Here is a 13,460-nt window from a genome sequence, read left to right on the forward strand (position 1 = left end):
CTCAGGACCCCTTTCAGATCCTCTCATAAACTCTGGAAATGGGTTAATTGCAAGTTCTGGGCCTTGAGCTGCTTGGCAAGGCAGGACAGTTTCCACCACATGTGAACCAGTGAGGAACAGCTCCAGAGCTGCCCGCCCCGCTCAGATTTGGTAAATAAAACTGGACATCTCGTGTGAATCCAGCTGATCTTCATTCCATGATTTAACCGTTTTGATGCCCAGCCAGCTTGTCCCCAGAAGCTTGCCTGTGATGCCAGCAATCCCTTTTTAATGGGCCACTTAAAAAATCCTTAGGTTTCCCGGTGAGGAATGGCAGGGGAGAAGCGCTAACGTCGCCGGGCGCGATCCGGCTGAACTTGGGGAGCAGACACACCACGGTTACGTGGCTCATTGTTACTCCTCCAGTTCCTCTTGCTAATGGCTTTCACATGACAGGTCTGTAAAACACATGTTCCCGCAGACAATAAAATACATCTGAAAGCTAAAACCGGCCCTAAAAAAAAAAAAAAAATTAAAAAAAAATAGAATTAAAAAAAAAAAAGAGAGAGACAATAGTGTTCCTATATATTCTGTGAACCCAGGAATAATAAAGATTTGTTTCTCCTTCATTCATTGAGCAGCATGGGGTAGTATTTCCGTGTTTCAATTATATGTACACTTGCCACAGCTATAATAAGAGTGTAAGTGACCTATATGGGACACATTTTCATAAAGCACATAGGCATAGTTTGGAAAATCCAATGGGTTTGTTTTCTCTCCTACAAACTTGTGGTTTAGTGGGATATTGCCAATCAAGTCTTGATATTTTTCCAGCAAAACACTAACCTCAGATTCCCTTTTTTTTTTTTCCTTGCCCTCCCCTTTTTTTAACATGAGAAACATAAACACACTCCCTATAACTGAGTGAATATAGAAGATACGCCTTTGATTTTGAGGGCTGGTTGAGAGGCTGCTCCTTCACCCAAGAAATGGAAGACCCCAGCCCATGGCAAACAATAAATTGTGCTCAAGATGGCTCTTCTTCCACAAGGTTATTTCTTGGAGGACGGGCTGTCTGAGGGACTAAGTCAGCACCCACATTTTTTTTGCCAAGGGGGTTCCAGCATGGAGAAACCTGTAGTGGTGCCAAAAGGCTGGCAGAGCATGGGCTTTGCAGAAAAAACACCACAGAGGGAAGTCTGGAAGGAGACAGAAAATTAAACACAGGGAGAGATGCCTTTGGGATCCCTCAAACAAAACACCACAGAGACATTATTCACACTAGGAGATCTGCCCGAGGCAAAAGGATCCAGAAGTGGGGCTTACAGCCCACACACTTTGGAAAGGGAAGGCAAGCAGAGTAGGGCTGTACTGTGAGGATGGAACATCTGTCCTCATCACCTCTCCTGCCCCAGTCTGCCTCTCTAAGTCAGCATTTTAACAGGGAATTCAGAGTGTGCATCCCTGGCTGCAGACCTACAGATTCAACAGCTGAACCCCATAAAGGTGTTAAATCTTCGACCTCCACCACTTCTCATCCCTACACATGGTACCAAACTATTGAGGATACAAGAGGTTCACTTCAGGAAACAGTGACTGGCACTGAGGTGAATGACAGATGTACAGGACACCGATTTTGGGGATGTTCACTTTTCTCCAAAAATGGTACTGTCTGGTCATTCTGTCACGTGCAGACCAACTGCAAAATCTTTAGGAATGCTGCAGAAGGGCCTCACGTCCTCCTTAATACCAGTACTTCCATGCTGAGAAATGACACAGAAGCCTGTGGACCATGTCCTAAAGCACGGACGCAACACTGGCACATCCAAAGGGAGCTGTGCGACCAGAGAAGGGCTGCTACCCCATCTCATGGGAAACTAAAGCATAAAACAAAGGGATTTGCTCCTTCCAATGCAATAAAGGTAAACAGTGCTGAAATTACCTTCTGACCTGTAACATCCTTCACAAGGTGAAGGAATGTTTCTTCTCCTTGTACAACAGGGATTTTTTGCTTTAATAACAGAACAAGGAAACCCCAAGCACAACCTTTTATCCAGCTCTGCCGTAAGAGATCAAACATGGCTCCAAACCATAACAGAATTCTCTTGGGGACTGATCTTGCCCCATCCAAACAGGCTCAGCCCTGCTCCGAGTGGCACGGAGCAGGTGTGGACACTGAGGAATTGTGTGAGGCACTGCGGGATGCTGTGGGGCTGGACATTGAAAAATGATGTTGCTTTTGTTGGGAGGAAGTCCAAGTGACTTGGTGACCTCTAACTGCTGGTGTCCTGCGCTAAGGTATTTCAGAGCAGGGTTTAAATTTATTTGTCTTTCCATTTAATAAAGCCAATCGAGTTTGGAAGTCTAGCACCAAGGAAAAAATATTCCTTTCTTTGCTCAGCACCTTTATGAAGAGGCAGTTAATAGGCAATAATCCTGGGAAGGCTGGCAGCTTGAAAGCTAAAACCCCAGCACCAAGCCTAAACAAAACCCCCGTGTACTCTCTGACCAGCTTGAAATGTGCATAAAAATCAAAGGCAGGAGAAAAAAGGGCTCTGTGTTGGGTACAGCACTTTGAATCTCAGAGTCTTTGAAAAGTTAACAGTTGTGCAGATTTAATAGGGGGAAAAATTTTAGAAAGGGGATAAGCTTTCACTGGCCACTCATCAAAAAGTGGAAGGAGAGGAAGGCAAGAGGCATTTGGGCAGTAACCCACCCAGGCCACTCTCATCTTCCCAGCCCAGCCTTCACCTTTGCACCAAATTAAGCACCATCACCACCTTCTCCTTTTTAAATGTCTGGTTTTGATGGGGTTTAGGGGTTTTTCCCTGTTAAATCTTTGCTCTTTAACCCTGCAGGTCAGTGGGATGTTGCTGGCTATCTCAACAAAGCAATAGTAATTTATAGCAAGTATTCCACGATGCTTTTGCCTGCCACTATCCAGACCCTGGGTGTTCTTAGGATTTCACTAGATCAGACATCTACCTAAATAACTGTAAAAGAGCATTAATTAATTTGGCAGGGCTGAGTGGGGTATCTAATTCCTTACTCAAGTCACACTGTAAATATTTGGGTACCTACAAGAGACAGGCTCTCTATTTGAAGTACTTAGTGGCTGATCTTGGGTACATACAAACCTTATTTGGTTTACAATATTTGTACATATTTAAAAATGCATATAAACTAGATTAGGCTACGGTAGGCTTTTATTGGGGCTTTAAAAGTTGTCTTCCCAAAACTCTGAGAGAAGAACTGCAGCACTGCAAGGGCAGCCTTGGCAACTGCAGCAAGAGCGAGCAACTCCTGCAGCCAACTTACACTGTACATGTATAAACAGATATATAAATACATAAATAAAAGTTAATAACCCAGTGAATCGAAGTATTTCCACATTTCCGCCATATCAGGCATGTGCTGTCAATCAAAACAGAAGCCAGCTCTGCCCCAGCACTGGGTGTATCTGAAGGAATGGGAGGAGTGTGGTCAGCTAAAAAAACAATCTCAAGGGACCAGATCTGCAGCCCAGTATCAGCCAAAATAAGGATCCTACTGTAGACTGGATCAAACTATTAAATTCAGATTTTCAAAAGTCTTGAAAGCATCAGTGATGTGTCTCCATCCCAATTCAGTTTTTTGACTGAATCTGGATATTTGAGGACCACGTATTCACTAGGACAAGGAGACAATTGGGCTAACCATCAGCTCTGCTATTTTACTACCTGCAAAGTCTTAATTGTTCTTCACCTTGATTCCAGCAGTCCAGCAGACTGATCTGTGCATCTGCCTGTATTTTGGAAACACATCTAAAATCTTTGTTTGCAAAACAGATTCCCATTCAGCTCGATTAGAGTTCCACTACTCTCAGCTGACACTTGAGGAGAGAAAATTCTCCACACAAACAAACCCTAGACTTTATGGTAAAACAGGTATCTGCTTTAGAGAACTGAAGAACCTATAAACAAGGATCAGTATACATGGCATTTCTCTGATTTGACCTGTTTGGAAAAGCTAATGGGCACAATGGGCTGGTTTCCACAAGAAAAAAAAAAAAAGGAAAAGAAAAAGAAATACAAATTTAAAATTAGCTAATTTTCTACTTGCTGTAGGTTTGTTCATGTAACTCCCATGAACATCTGCCCCATCTATATTAAGTTGTCTGGCATCCTTCCTATGCAGAGAGTGCCATTTCTGCTGTCCATTTTATTTTTTTTATTTTTCAGCTAAATTGTAGGAACTTCAAAGCAAACTTCATCATTTTAGGTCCACCAGATGCTACGGATTCCAAAATACTCCCTAGTGGCAGACACAGGTTCATTTTGACTTAGATGAGATTTTCTGGGTTCTTACTTTTTTGGGGGTTGTTTCTTTGTTTTTAGTAAGAACTGGATAATCAGGAGCACTGGGGAAAACATCTTTTTATGCCTGTTAGTGCAATAGCAAACAAGACGAAAGCAAGAAATAATTATTTTCTATATGGACAGCTGCATAGCACTGATGACCCAGGCTGCAGAGGTATTTGAGAAGTGCCTTTAAAAGGAACCAAAGCTGGTGTCAAAAGTGACAGGAGTCCCCACCTGCTGCCCAAACCCATCCTTGGAAATGTTCAAGGCCAGGCTGGACGGGACTTTGAGCAACCTGGTCTAGTGGAAAGTGTCCTTATCTATGAAAAAGACAAGCTTTAAGGTCCCTTCCAACCCAAATCATTCCATGATTCCATGATACTCATCCTTTGTGGTTAATATACCGCTGTGCAACTGGAGCGTATTTATTAACCCAGCCATCCTGGGAGAATATCATTATAAAAAGGTTCTTGGTCACAGATACTTTAAGCCAACTGCCAAATTATCCTCTTGCACTGCAAATTCCTCTGGATTTGAAACCAAGAGTAGAAATACTTCCTAATGTGGCTGGAGCACAACGTGCCAGCCTCACGCTCCAAGGGCTCCAGATCAACAGGAATGCTGCCATTGGTTTTTTCTGGGAGAAAAAGTGCTTTCAGTGAGTAGCTGTCACCTATTGTCAAAGATAAGGACCACATACAGAGGAAGAAAAACAAGGGAATTCTACAAAGGGTGTTAAGTCATTCTTCATGGGAGTTTGGCGTGAGCTGATGCATTAAAAAACCTTTATATTAAAGTGCACATTTATTTTCAATAACCTCAGAATGCATTAATAAGAACAAAAGGTCCTATCCAAGCCACAGTATGTAGGTCCTTAAAAAATTCTGCATTTGTGGGGTAAATCATATTTAAACCAGATTGGCCAACCAGCAAATTTGGATTGGGTGAATATAAAAGACATTACCAACAGAAATCCAGAGCCAGCTCCAGCTGAACATGATGAAAACAGCAAATTTGGAGGGGGTGAATATAAAAGACATTACCAAGAGGAATCCAGAGCCAGCTCCAGCCAAACTTGATGGAAACAAGGCCATCATTTCCCATTGTCTACAGCAAGGGATAAAATGCAACACCCATGAAAACCCCCAAGCGTCAACAACACCTTTTGAGGCACCTCTGCACATCCATGTGCTTTGGAAGTCTCACAGATATGACAAGCCTGACCTAGGATGACCCAGCTTGAAGAGAGGGGAAAAATTAAAAAAAAAAAAGATGTGCCTGTGAACTCTGCAATGGTGAAGGCCAACAGCTCGTGTGAAAAACACACTGTGGTGACTGTGATGTTTCCAATTACAAATGGAGTGAGCAGGGCTTGCTCTGCTGGTCAGCAGGGCTTGGAACGAGCCTCTCACCACCAGTCCTCTGGGCTCTGCCTTTGAGGAAGGGCTCAGGCCACTGCCCAGCCCCAGCAACACTCAACACCCCCTTTCTTTTGGAGGGAATTGAAGGGATTTCTGCCAAACCGATGGCTGAGCAAAGCAGTTGCTCCCCTTTGTCCCCATCATCCCACTGGCTGGGTGAACACTAATATTTCCCCATGTAATCACATCTCTGTTCTGCTCATACAGAATCACAGAATGATAGAAAGGATTGGGTTTGAAGGAACCTTAGAAATCACCTAGATGCAACTCATGCACAGGGATGACACCCACTAGATCAGGTTGCTCAGGGCCCCATCCAACCAATTCATTGCCCTCTACTAAAAAGGAAAATTTTGTGAGAGGTAGGTGCTGTTGTAATCCATAAAAAAGCAAGTAAAAATTCCTTATCTCAGCTTCTTGCCCCCAAACACCCTGACATAGAAGCCCTGGCTCCTCCTCTTTGCATAGACACCCCAAACCCTTACAAGAACAGGCAGAAATATAAAACTGTAGCCAATGTAATGCAGCCAACAAAATTCTACAGTAAAGACACAAAGCATATGAAGCAAAAATAAAGCTAGTTTATCTAGTCAACATTAGGTCTCTTAAACAAAAATTCATCAAACTTCACCACTGAACTTCCTAAACACCTTCCTGAGCACCATGGCCAGGCAGTACCACTGTAATTAAGCACGTTTTTGGGAGCAACTGCCCCTGTGCAGGAGGCAGCAGAGCCCCTGGCCATAGCCCTGAGCCTGCCACCAGTAGCTTTTTGACCCAGTTCTGTCAATGTACCTATTGTAAATGCAAAATCCTTCTTCGGATTTGAAGCAGCAGCCACCTGCACAAATAAGGCCGGGTTATAACTCTGTAACCCAATACAAGCACTGGAAGCTTAAAAAGTTTGTATTCCAAAAAGCACTTCTGACCTCTTCCTTAAAAGTTCACTAATCACTTTTAATTCATAATTTATTTCCTCTTAATATACTTGCTTTATGTAATGCTCCCCTTTCTTCCCCCCCCTTCCTCTCCTCCTTTCTTTTTTCTGGAAGTTCCCCAGGAGAAAATGGTATTACACAACTGCCTTGATTAACTGGAAATGAAGCTTTTCCCCCTCGGTAGTCGCGATTTGGTAGAGTTTCCAGGACATAAAGCACGGCCCAGAGTGCTGAAAGGCAGAGAGACGTGGGTGGAAGTGATCCAAAGGCCCTTAAAGTGATGGAGGTTGATCTTGGTGGTCCCCAGAGCAGAGCTCTGAAAGGCTTTGCCTACTTATCAATGGGTTAAAAAAGTGTAATATTACCATTCTTCTTGTTCCTCTGTATTTTGACTGCACAGAGTGGCATCCTAATGTGTAGCAACACATGATACATCTGAGACTGTGCTGGTAATGTTAAAAAAATAAATAAAAACCATGCTCCTAATTAAAATAGCTTTGTATTACAGGGAAAGGAGACTTTGCAGGGGAAGGAGAAGGAATGACAACTGCTCCCTTGGCCATGCTGACACCTCCGTGCCCACAGAAGTTTTGATGGAAAGCAGCTGGGAATGGGGTATTTTGGAGGCAAGACATCACCTGCAGTGACAGACGTGTCCACCCAATGCTGCACACAAGGACTTACCTACCCTGCCCATCTGCCCCCGTGAATTATTTGTGCCCCTGAAAGCCAAACAGATTTTTTTGGGGACAGCATGGCTCCGTGCTGCACACCATCTCAGACTTCTGGGTGCTTTTATCCCTCTAAGAGACTGAAAATTCTGCAAATCCAGTGTAACACTGAAAACTTCACCACTGTGTTCTGCAAGCACAGGGCCAGGCAGGGTGGGCACAGCCACCTTGTCACTCCAGCCCCCTTCCCATGCACCTGCCCATAACAGCTGCATTTTGCAGCCAGGTGACATCCCATAACCCTGTTTCTTTAAGGGACAGGATTAACTGGGCCACATCTGAATGGCACAGGCGAGGGCCAAGGCTCTATTCACACTGACTAGAGGGACACAACATGTACCATGCCTTTTAAAACCAAAAATGGACAACTCCCAATTTCCATTTCCAGCCTCCTGCAACAATGCTGTGCCCTGCTGTCAAGGAACGTGTGAATAAATTGAGGAAAGAAGGTTAAAGAAGCCCAAGGGAATAGGAGTCCCTTTTTCTTTATTGCAGTTAATTTTGACAAAGGCTCTTCTGTTTCCTCTCCTCCCCCCCTTTTTTTTATTTGGAAGGGCTTCGTGCCAAGCTGCATTATTCCTCTTCACCATGGTACTGCCATGAAACCTGCCTGGTATGTTTGCCTGAAAATCTCAGGTTTTCATGGAAATTGTTTTTATCTCAACAACTACTCCCTTTGTCACCTCAGACATGAAAAGAGGAGGAGAAGGGCTCAGGCTCAAATCCCATCCCAGCAACAAAACATCCATGAAAAAGCACCGTGATCTTCCAAACCCAGCCCCATGAAAACCTGCCCTCCCAACAGGGCAGAAACCCTCCAAAAACCCCTTTTTGCCATCTCACTCAGAACACCAGAGCAACTGCAAACTCATGAGAGATGCTGTGCACAGCCTCAGTTCTAAACAACAGGGCTTGGGAACAAAAAGCATCCCATTGGTGGGATTGTTTTGAAGTATTTTTTAAGTGGAAATAGTTTCTTTTCTTGCAGCCCATCGTGGCAACCAGAGCCCTCTAGCTCCCGTCAGCAAGGCAGGAGCTCCTCAGGGGTGTCCTCTATTTCCAGCCTATTTACTGCTCTGCTGAGAAAGGAGCCTATAGATGCTCCAGTTCTCAGATTTGGGACTTTGGAGGGACTGGGTTATTCAACAAACCAACCCTTTCTAAACACTGTCAAAGGAGTGATTTGATGCCTTTCAGTGCTTACCATACAAAACGCTGAAAGACCAGCGGGCTTCAAAAGCCGCAGGAGCGGAGCTGGAGTTTGGCAGGAGTTCATTAGCTGCCTGTGTCCTTCTGTGTGTGGCTTGTAATTACATGCAGACCCGGTGCCAAATCCTCATCTACTGAGGGGTACCAATTAACGTGCTGCTGGATGATTCACAGGTAGCTAATGTTGAGATTTATACACCCGGCATGCCAAATAGCCCATGCTTTTTTATTATTAATATTATTATTATTATTACTTGAAGCTGGCCTTTTTTCCCCTCTTTCCAGGTTATCATATAAAAACAAGGTTTTGGCAGTAAAATTGAGATTGTCCAGCCCTGTTCCCAGGGCCACACACTGGTGAGCCTGATCCTGCTGACACTGTGTACCACATCTGCAGGGAAATGCACATCTCTTGGAGCATGGGCCAAGCGTTTGCAAGTTAAACCACCTACTGTGTTTTCCCTTTGTAAAAAGCAGAGGTCTTCTGCTCCAAGGAGAAAAATTGTAAAATTGAGGCACCCTTTGCACTCTATACTTGGCTTTCCTGCTGCTTGCACCCTCTTACTCCTACAGGTAGCAAAATAATAACAGTAGAAGCTTCAAGAGCAGCTGGGTGAACTGAGGAAGCAGGTATCTAAAAGTGATAATTTACTTTTTGAAGGGGAAATGTACACAAAACTGCATCTCCTGTAGGAAAACATAACAGTTGTTAGTTTCTCTGACAAAAGATTAAAAAAAAAACCCACAACAAAAAGGAGCCTTTCTTCTCTTACTTGAAATCTGCATCCCTTTGCCTCTTTTACTGGAGATCTGCATCCCTTTGCAGCCAGCTGGCTCCCCATGCAGCCCTTGGCAATTAAAACCTTGGGAAGTCAAACACAACAGCATGGAAGTGAGCCTTTTGTCTTCCTGTTTTGTCATTCCTGTCTTGTGTTTGATCCCAAGATTTCCCAGGCTAGAGGGAAACCATGGGCCCAGTGGAGCATCTTGGCACTGGCTGGGCACAGGTCTCTGAGCTCACTGGTTTGCCACTGCTGATCGTTTTCCCATGGGGAGAATGGAGACCCAGGCTTCATCTCCTCCTGCTTGACTTTCTCTTTTCCAAAAAACACTGCTCCTCAGCCCTGAGGGATAACAATTCCAGGAGGGCTGCAAGTACAACCCAACGCTCGCACCGCTTTATCCTTCTCCAATAAACCTTTCACTGCATTTGACACGATACAGGTCTTGTCCAGCCATGAAAGCTTTCCTGCTTATCAGGAGAATTTTTAATCAACCAGCAGGGAAAACATGGCCTGACATTCTATTGCTTCCTTGTGCTTTGCTTTTAGATGTTTCAGTTTCTTCTCTTGATAATCTCTTTAGCCAGGGATCAGAGGAAAGCCTCAAGTTTTCCATGCCCAGCAGCTTCCCCTGGATCATCTGGAGTCAGGACAGGCAGAGGAGCATGGGGACAGTAGGGGGTTTATGGTGGGATGGAGAAGAAGGCACCAAGCTTTCGATTCACTGCAGGTTCTGGAACAGCGTTTTGTCCTGGCCACAATTACAAAACAACAAACAATGTCTGTGGGGAAGGGTCATAAGAAGTTCAGCTTTCCTCTATTAAAACCATCTGGTGCCTATAAAAAACCCCAACTGGTTGGTTGGGATGGTTGGTAGCACCTCCTCCCCGCTCGGCTCTTCCTGGCACCTCACGGGGACGTGGTGGCACCAGAGGTGTCACAGCGAGGGACAGGGCTGCCATGGGAATGGGGGGTCTGGCAGACACCCCCTCCACTTTGCATCCCTCCTGCTGCAAAGAAGGTGCCCCAGCATCCACCTCATTTCACTTATCTGAGCCAGAACTTCTTTACTAGGTGCCTGTCCCCTCAGGAACGCCAGCTCCAGCCAAAGTGCCCTCAGCGAGCCCCTGAGAGGGCTGAGCTTTCTGAGCAAAATAAAACATCCCTGTGAGGCCTGCGTGGGACCCTGCAAAGGGTTTCTCCAGGTCACAGTCACCAACGGGTCCCCCTCCAGCATCAACAGCGAGAGGCACCGCCAAACCTGCAGGGGATGGGAACCTTTATTAAACAACAACAACAACAACAAAAGAACCTAAACCTCTCCTTTGTTTCCAACAGAAATAAAAGAAAGGGGGGTGAAATAAAAAAAAAGGAAAAGAAAGGAGAGGAGAGCTTAGAGCCAGTTCCCCAGCCTGTAACACAAAACCAGGCTGTGCTGGGAAACCTTACACCACGCGGCATCCAGCTCATGTACTCCTGCTCTGCTCGCCGCCTCCCGGATGCTTCCCCAAGCCCAAACTGCCCTTGAGAGAAGCCAAGCCTCAGCCTCTGCTGAAAAGCCTCTTTGTTTGGATTCCCTTTCCAAATCAGCGTATCCTGAGATTGAACTCCCTTCCACCCCTCTGCAGGGTTTTTGAACGCTGGGATGCCTTTGGCAGCAGGCCGCTCTGCCAGCAGGTTTGCGGTAGGAGCGCACGGCCCGCCCAGCCCGGCACCCTCAGCACCAGGAACTCTCTCCTCTGTGAAGGAGAGAAAGGCAGGACACGAGAAAGTGCTGCAGAATTACTTCAAAAGATCCTTTAATCATGGATTGTGAACAGAGGAGCTGAGTTCTCCTTAATTAAACAATAGCTTTAATCAGCCTTCAATAGCTGGCGTTACTCAGAGGGTGGTGAGGCCCTGGCACAGGGTGCCCAGGGAAGATGTGGCTGCTCCATCCCTGGAAGTGTTCAAGGCCAGGTTGGAAAGGGCTTGGAGCAACCTGGGATAGTGGAAAGTGCCCCTGCCCATGGCAGAGGGTTGGAACAAGATGAGTTTTAAGGTCCCTTCCCACACAAACCATTCCATTGTGTGACATTGAGGCACACCAGTGAGCTGACCATTTTGTATTTCTTAAACTGGTATAACTGAAAGGAAACCACCAAAGAAACCCAGGCATGAGATCCAGGCCATGCACCCATCACCAAGAGGGTCTGACTTCAAGTATTGCTGTGAGCTTTCCACACAACCCCAAGGCCATCCCTCACTGAGGCCTTCAACACAGACCTCATGTCCATCACTCACTGTACAAAGAAATAAAATACTATACACAGAAATAAAATGCATTTTCTTGCACTGCAAGCTCAGGGCACAACTCTGCTACATCCATACAGACAGGCAATGGGGTTTCCTATGTGCCTGGGGACCACTAAACCCCCAAAATCCTGTGTTCCCACCAAAGGCAGGGGTATGGTGCTCCCAGGGCAGGATCTCTGCTCCTGCACTGACCCAGCTGAGACCCACAAACAGCACCAAGGTGGTAATTTCACCCCCCAGAGAAAACACAGCAGATCTTGCAGCAAGGCAGTGTTAATGAGAATATCAACCCGACACCTCACGCTGACACTAAAGAAAAAGGCCTCTTCTCCAAAAACAGCCTCGGGCACAGGACTTAAAGCAATTTCACAGGGAAAGAAGATGTTTTTCACTTGCATGCAGCTTTAATTTACCTCAGTGTTACATCTTTCCCTGTGAAAGCAAAACCCTGGGATTTAAACAGGTGGATTTTCAGGCTGTGGACCAAATACCCACTTGTGGCAGAAAACTTCAGCAAGAGCAAAAGCAAAGTACCTGTTGTTATATCCACAATCCTGGTGTATCCCAAACACTATCCCACTTGTCTGGCAATTTCAAACATGCTGCAGGCCTAGATTCTGCAGTGGCTCTGAGAGTTTTACACACTGGAAAACTTCTTTGCGCCCATGGTGATTTATCAAAATAGGCTTTCTCCAAAATGCTATCTGGCTTTTCCAAGGGTTTTACATCTGACAAAGATTCGTACCAGCTCAGTCAGGAAAAGAAATGCCACAAAACTTCTCCTTTAAGGAAAAAAAAACCCCAAACCACCCAACCCTCACAGCCCAATGCTTTAGAAATGCTTCCACATGCTAATCAGCCTCCTATTCAGTTCCAGACTGAATAGGACTCCAACAATGACAAAGAAATACGCTGAACCTATCCCACATTTCATCCCCTTCACTCAAAATGTTGCTGTTACCTTGGTTTTCAGCTGCTTTGTGGGAGCTGCAGCAGAATGACAGCTGCATGCTAAAGCTGTAGGGATGGTCAAGAAACCAGGAGGGCTGGATGAAAAAATATCTGGCCCAGATTATGTGGGAAAAAAATGGGATTATTTGAGGGGATAGTAACTGATGGTGTAAATTTTTATGAAAGGTAATAAGAAAATAAAAAAGAAAAAAAAAGCCCCTGAATTCTCTATGAAAAGCACAGCCTTTTGTGGTCAGGCAGCAAAGGGAACTTTCTCTCAGCCTGGCAAGTATGAGTAGGATAAAAGCCCCTCCAAGCCCTCCCTTTGAGAATCATCCATTTTTGTTATTTATTATCAACCGGCAGATGCCTTAGTGCAGCTTTTCCTCCACATCCTTAACCTGAAAAACTCCAGCTCATATTCTGGGAAAGGACAAGCCAGCTCCTGCTGCAGTGGGTGAATCCAAGGTTGTTTCCCTTTCCTGCAGAGCATGGAAGCACCAGAACAGAAGCACCTGGGTAAGTTTTCACAGGAATTCAGGTGGGAAGCCCCAGGACAGGCGCACACATGTCCTAGGGACACACTTCAGCCCTGGCAGTCACAGACTCCTCCACAGTCGCCGAGGATCTGATTTCAAGATGCTTTGGGAGGCCGGGCAGAAGCACTGAAGTACTGAAGTTTGCAGCTCCAACAGGGAGTTCAGGAAGGAATCAGAGGTGCCTGAGCAGCTCTGAAAGCCCTGCTGGGCACCTCTGTGCTGGAAACACTGCTTCAAAGTGTGCCCTCGCCAGGCTCCAGCGCCTGCCCACGCGC

This window comes from Geospiza fortis, unplaced genomic scaffold (assembly GCF_000277835.1).
Source record: "Geospiza fortis unplaced genomic scaffold, GeoFor_1.0 scaffold396, whole genome shotgun sequence".
Taxonomy (NCBI): domain Eukaryota; kingdom Metazoa; phylum Chordata; class Aves; order Passeriformes; family Thraupidae; genus Geospiza; species Geospiza fortis.